General features: G+C 50.0%; 1 long non-coding RNA gene across 1 annotated transcript; it reads left to right on the forward strand.

The window, feature by feature from the left end:
• Window positions 1–415: 415 nt before the first annotated feature.
• Window positions 416–5,470, forward strand: LOC311516936. The gene is made up of 4 exons (XR_014710532.1): window positions 416–737; window positions 2,814–2,866; window positions 3,663–3,729; window positions 4,494–5,470. It is a non-coding gene; the product is annotated as an uncharacterized lncRNA (long non-coding RNA).
• Window positions 5,471–6,874: the final 1,404 nt, after the last annotated feature.

Consider the following 6,874-nt stretch of genomic DNA (forward strand, 5'->3'; position numbering starts at 1 on the left):
CACATTAACACCTGGCTGTTTCAGCCAGGGCGCAGCAAGCTTTATGCTTCTTGTGGAGGTGGATTTCCAGGAACGCTCCAGCTGCAGAGTCCAGGTGCTCTACGTGCCTTGCCAGTGTGGACACCTCAGGAGTTAGGGTGTCCGAGGCTGATTTAATGTGCTCTAACTTGCAAGTGTAGCCAAGGCCTCACTCTCTAGACAGGCTCCATCCGTCTTCCAGCTTGGGCAGGGCCACAGGGGAAAGAGGAGGAGCAGGGCTGAGGGGTGGGTGAAGGGTTCATGTTTAGCTATTCCACCTGGAAGCAGGCGGGGCACACCCTGACTGTTTTGTAGAAGCAAGGCACACATTGCTCTATCCAAGGACAAGGGCTAGATATGAACCATGAGAACTTGATTGTTTGGACAGCATCTGTGGGAGGCTTTCTTAGCCTGGGCTCAAGGCCTGAGAACCAGGATTGTAGTAGATAAAGGATGGTAACTAAGTATATTAATCAACGTCATACATTCCTTTGGGTAGCAGTGTGTAATGCTTAGGGGGAGAAATATAATAAAAGGAGAAGGTGGAAGGCGGGGGGGCAGAACAGCCCATCTCCGCTGACCAGCCTGCTTGCTTGCATAAAGCTGTGTTCTGTCTCATCACTGAACCGCCACAACTTGCGCCCAAACGTGGGGCCTTCAGCACTCACCTCGCCCGGCAAGGGTTTCAGACGCGTCACTCATCCGCTTCGTGGATCCCGGTGAGTATTTTTCATTGTGGTAAGTATGGGAAGCTCCCTCTCTGCTTTGCAAGTGCAACACCGCAATGAGCTGCAGTATTTGCTGCGTAAGGCTCAGCATGACTGCCTGGCTCGAGCACTTACTCTCCTGCTACAGGAGGTGTGTGCCCAGTGCCCGTGGTATCCTGAAGCCGGAAGCCTTAAGCTAGCGGACTGGGAGCGATTGGGCCAGACATTGCACAAAGAGCCTCGGGCGCCCGTGCAGGCTTTACATGCCTGGCACCTCTGCCATGACGTGATACAGCGTGTCGCCTCCGACAGGCCCTCCCTCGCGAGGCTGGTGATCTCGCCACGCCCATCCGCTCCTGCAGCCATCCCCCCTCCTGGCGATGCGACACAGCGTGTCGCCTCAGAAAGGCCCTCTCCAGCACCAACAGAGGGGCTGCCGATCCCGCCACCCCCATCCGCTCCTGCAGCCATCCCTCCCCCTGCTTCGCCCCCAGTGCCTCTATTACCACCGCCTCCCTGGCCTTCCCCACCGGAACCAGTGTGTGATCACCCTCCCCCCGTGGGGCCCCCCGGAGGGTCATCTGCATCTGCTCAGAAGCTTTCGCTGGTGCAACAAATGGTTCACGCAGCGAAAGCTCGATCAGATCTTACAGCGGAGGAGCTGGCTGATCTGGTCTCAGTTTGCCCGGTGACCTGGCAGAAGACCAGGGCAACCCCGTGGGCACCTGGACCACTTTGCCATACTCGGTGGTTAGAGAGGTAAAGAAAGCAATTCGTGAATTTGGCCTGACTAGCACCTTTGTGCGTGGTCTCATTGAAGGGATAGGTACTGGGTACTCCCTAATCCCTGAGGATTGGAAAACGCTGCTGCGCATGATGTTGTCACCCAGTCAGTATGTTATTTGGCTTAGTGAGTATCGGCAGATGGCAGAACGCCAAGCTCAGGTACATAGAGAGCACAGTATCATTTATGAGCATTTGGCAGGGGAGGGCCCGTTTGCTACTATCGAGATGCAGTCTCAACTCCCTCAGGCCGTCTTCCCCATTATTTCCACCTGTGCCCAGCATGCTTTCAAGAAGGTCCTGGATTCAGGCAAGCCTACCAAAAGCTTTGTCAGTATCCGTCAGGGTGCCTCAGAGTCCTTTTTGGATTTTACCAACAGATTGCATGAGGCTATCCTCCAACAGGTGGATAACACTGAGGCAGCTCACGAGCTCCTGTTAAAATTGGCAGTTGAAAATGCAAACGAGGATTGCCACCGTGCTCTCCAGGCAGCGCAAGCCTCTGGTATTTTAGAGCTCTCAGACATGCTGCGGGCGTGCCAGAACATCGGCACACAAGCCCACAAGGCTGGAGTTCTGGCTGTCGCCCTCAGAAAAACTGGGAAGGAGGGGAAGCGTTGTTACCGCTGTGGTAAGGAGGGTCATTTTCAGCGGGAGTGCCGCTCATCTAAGGCACCAGCCCGACCCTCAAAGAAGTGCCCCAAGTGTGGGAAAGGTTATCACTGGGCTAATCAGTGTCGTAGCGGGTTGGGAAACCGCGCAACGGGTCCCCCCCGAACCCAGGGCCAAACGGGGGTGTTTCCTACTCAGACAACCGCTCCTCTGCCTTAGAATCCGTAGACTCTATGAGGGCGGCGACTGCTGGAAGTGCAGGGCTTGATTTGATCATGCAGGAGGACACTGACTTTCGGCTGCCAGGGGAGGTCTGTGCCATACCTACACAGGTGACGGGACCTCTCCCTGCCGGCTTTGTAGGTCTTGTTCTCCCTCGCTCACATGCTGGGAAACAGGGCTTTTTTGTCATTCCAGGGGTCATTGATGCTGATTACACTGGCATTATTAAGGTTCAGGTGTGGACTCATCTTCCACAGTCGCTCCCGCATGGACGGTCAATTGCACAATTGATTTTAGTCCCCTATCAGGTGCCAGCTGCCGAGGATCGAACTCGGGGCGGAGGCGGCTTTGGATCGACATTGTCTCACTCGCCGTCTCACAGCGCGTCTTCTCCACTTGTTGCTCTGACAATGTCAGTCCGCCCCTCGAAACCTCAGTTAACACTTCTCTTAGATGATGTTCCTTTTACAGGGCTGGTGGACACTGGAGCTGACGTTACAGTGATTCGTGATCTGGAGTGGCCGGTTAGTTGGCCTACGGTTCCTTCTAGAGAATTGTGGGGGATCGGGGGTAGTAAACCCGGGCGCCAAAGTTTGTCTTGGGTCATGGTCTCTAAACCGGGAGGCCGTACCCTTGCTACTATCCGCCCTTTTGTGCTCCCTGTCCACCTCAATATTTGGGGCCGTGATTTACTTACAAAGTTAGACACCACCCTCGATATTAACATCTGATGGCCCAAAACCCTCCCTCACCCACCGTGCCCTCCGCCTTACCCTTGGTATGGCAATCCTTAAAGCCCGTATAAATTGACCAGTGGCCCCTCCCTCTAAAAAAGCTAAAAGCACTTCATTCGCTTGTGCAGCAGCATTTGCAAGCACAGCGACTAAAAAGCTCCACTAATCCCTGGAACACCCCGATGTTTGTTATTAAAAAAAAAAAAATCGGGTGCTTGGCGGCTGTTACATAATTTAAGGGAAATAAATAAACACATCCAACCTATGGGCCCCTTGCAATTTGGCTTACCAAATCCAAATTTAATTCCTCAAACCAATCAGTTTTGTGTGTTAGATTTAAAAGATTGTTTTTTTATCATCCCCCTTTGCCCTCAGAATTAGCTGCTGTTATTTTGGCCTTTCAATTTTTTGCTGATTGTCCCTTTAATTTAATTGTGGATACCCATTATGTTTATCAGGTAATTGATCATTTACCCCTTGCCCTCATTACCCCTCAGGTTGATGCAGACCTCCTTCGCCTGTTTTTGTTTTTGCAGCACCTTTTTGCCGCTTGTCATTTCCCTTACTTTGTTGCTCATATTCGCAGTCATACCCCTCTGCCTGGGCCACTCACTGAGGGCAATGCACGCGCCGATCGCGCGTTGCGTGGTCAGGTAAATTCCCTTTTTTCTGACCCCATTGAAAGCCATGCCTTTTTTCATCAGTCTGCCTCTGTTTTGGCCCAGCAGTTTCACATTCCTGCTGCTCATGCACGTTTGTTCCTGCCCCCACTGTGCTGCTGCTGCTCCTACTTTTTCTTATGCCGTTAACCCCCGAGGTACTGCAGCAAATCAGCTGTGGCAGATGGATGTTACTCATGTGCCACAATTTCGCCCCTATTTGTTTTTACATGTTTTCGTTGATACTTATTCAGGCTTCCTTTGGGCAACCCCACAACGTGGGGAAGCCACTAACAAAGTTATTCACCATTTGCTGGCCTGCTTTTCTGTTATGGGTCGCCCCTGCCAAATTAAAACAGATAATGCCCCAGCCTACTGCTCTGCAGCCCTCTCCACCTTTTGTGCCCGCTGGGACGTCCGTCTTAAACACGGAATCCCTTATAATTCCACGGGCCAAGCCATTGTTGAACATGCAAATCGCACACTAAAAACCTTGCTTGATAAATAATTAAAACAAGGGGAGCTGCGTCTCCGAAACTTAGGAGACATTCAACAACAAATACATATCCTCTTGTTTACTTTAAATAATTTAACACTGAATGCAGATCAGCAGACCCCTGCGGATCGGCATTTTCACAAATCTGAGGTACTGGAAAGACTGCATGTCTTTTACCCTCAGCTGCCCGATCCACGGTGGCTGGGCCCAGTACCTCTAATCACTTGGGGTCAGGGATATGCTGCTGTGTCTCTCTCTGCAGGACCGTTGTGGGTTCCAGCTCGGTGTGTGCGACCGGCACTTAAACAACATGGCATGGCACCAGGGACTGTCGAATCCCATACCAGAGTTTCAGCTCACCTTGGAGGAGACCGCGTTGCCCCCCGGGTCGACAACAGTGGGACGGAGACGGAGGAGGCGTAGCGTCCCAAGCCAGCCCGTGACATGGGGAGCAGTAAAAGCATTGGTCGCCACGGCTCAACGAAGACTTGCAGCAAACCAACAGCCAGAGACTTCTGAGACTTTGTTTGTGGCAATTCTCGCCCAAATCACTGCTAATTCTGTGATGATTGTGTGCCTTTTGTGCCTGCTATTTCCTGTAGGGGTTGGCTCGGAAGCGCTTCCCCCGTTACAAGCCCGAATGACATATAACATATGGGAAAGATTGGCTTCAATAGCAAATGTTACCCACTTTTGTTTACTAATTTTGTAGCAGCCGGAGATTTGTTAGGTACATGCCTTATTCCAGTATGTCATCACCCTGAAGAGATGGAGAATAAGACACTGTTCTCTGCTTATGCGAATCTTTCCTTCCAGTACTCTAGCATGGCTAATTGGGGCCCGGCCAACTATACTCTGCCTCGCACGGCTATATCCCTCCATACACCGTACCCGGCCGGGGCTCACAATGTCACCTGTGCGCGTGTAGTTAACTGCACTAGTACAAAGGTGCCCTTGGGCTGTCGAAAAATTTCTCAACCCCTTTTAAATTGTTCCCATGCTGTTAATGTTTCATATAATTATGGCCATATCATCCTACCATCAGGATGGTTTTTTATTTGCGGTTCACGCACCTTTAATTATATTCCTGCAAATTTAAGTGATGGCACCCTTTGCTGTTTTAGTAGAATGACACTTATATTGCCTTTTGCTGGTCACAATTGTAGTAAAAGAAGTGTACCCCTTTTAGATGATTATATTGCAGATGTTGAGCTTTTTGGTTATTCTGTGTTTGTAATCATTGGGCTTATTTTTTTGCTGCTGCTGTGTACAATGTATTCCTTCCTTGTTAAGACTTTGTAAAATTTTGCCCTGGAAAGCTCCCCAGGTTATGTCCTTGTCTGTCTGGGAGTTAAATAGCATGACAAAACAAATTGACGGCTACCATGAGATGGCCAAATATCATTAAATAAAAAACGGGGAGATGAAGGGATCATGTTTAGCTATTCCACCTGGAAGCAGGCAGGGCACACCCTGACTATTTTGTAGAAGCAAGGCACACATTGGTCTATCCAAGGACAAGGGCTAGATATGAACCATGAGAACTTGATTGTTTGGACAGCAACTATGGGAGGCTTTCTTAGCCTGGGCTCAAGGCCTGAGAACCAGGATTGTAGTAGATAAAGGATGGTAACTAAGTATATTAATCAACGTCATACATTCCTTTGGGTAGCAGTGTGTAATGCTTAGGGGGAGAAATATAATAAAAGGAGAAGGTGGAAGGCGGGGGGGCAGAACAGCCCATCTCCGCTGACCAGCCTGCTTGCTTGCATAAAGCTGTGTTCTGTCTCATCACTGAACCGCCACAGGTGGGCTGGGGGGAGAAATAGCAGGGGGCAGGGCCAGAGTGACAGTGCCCCTGCGGGGCCCCCAAATTGGCCGGGACCCCTAGGCACAGGCCCTGTCGGCCCATACAGTAATCTGCCACTGGGAGTAAAGGCTGTGTTCTCCACGATTGGAAAACATCTAACACAATGCCCCTCTGCCATGTACATTGGTCAAACTGGACAGTCTCTACGTAAAAGAATAAATGGACACAAATCAGATGTCAAGAATTATAACATTCATAAACCAGTCGGAGAACACTTCAATCTCTCTGGTCACGCAATCACAGACATGAAGGTCGCTATCTTAAAACAAAAAAACTTCAAATCCAGACTCCAGCGAGAAACTGCTTGATTGGAATTCATTTGCAAATTGGATACTATTAATTTAGGCTTAAATAGAGACTGGGAGTGGCTAAGTCATTATGCAAGGTAGCCTGTGTCCTCTTGTTTTTTCCTACCCCCCCCCCCCAGATGTTCTGGTTTAACTTGGATTTAAACTTGGAGAGTGGTCAGTTTGGATGAGCTATTACCAGCAGGAGAGTGAGTTTGTGTGTGTATGGGGGTGGGGGGGATGTGAGAAAACCTGGATTTGTGCAGGAAATAGCCCAACTTGATTGTCATGCACATTGTGTAAAGAGTTGTCACTTTGGATGGGCTATCACCAGCAGGAGAGTGAATTTGTGTGGGGGGGTAGAGGGTGAGAAAACCTGGATTTGTGCTGGAAATGGCCCACTTGATGATCACTTTAGATAAGCTATTACCAGCAGGACAGTGGGGTGGGAGGAGGTATTGTTTCATATTCTCTGTGTATATATAA

Source organism: Lepidochelys olivacea (assembly GCF_965140295.1).
Source record: "Lepidochelys olivacea isolate rLepOli2 genome assembly, chromosome: 2".
Lineage (NCBI taxonomy): Eukaryota > Metazoa > Chordata > Testudines > Cheloniidae > Lepidochelys > Lepidochelys olivacea.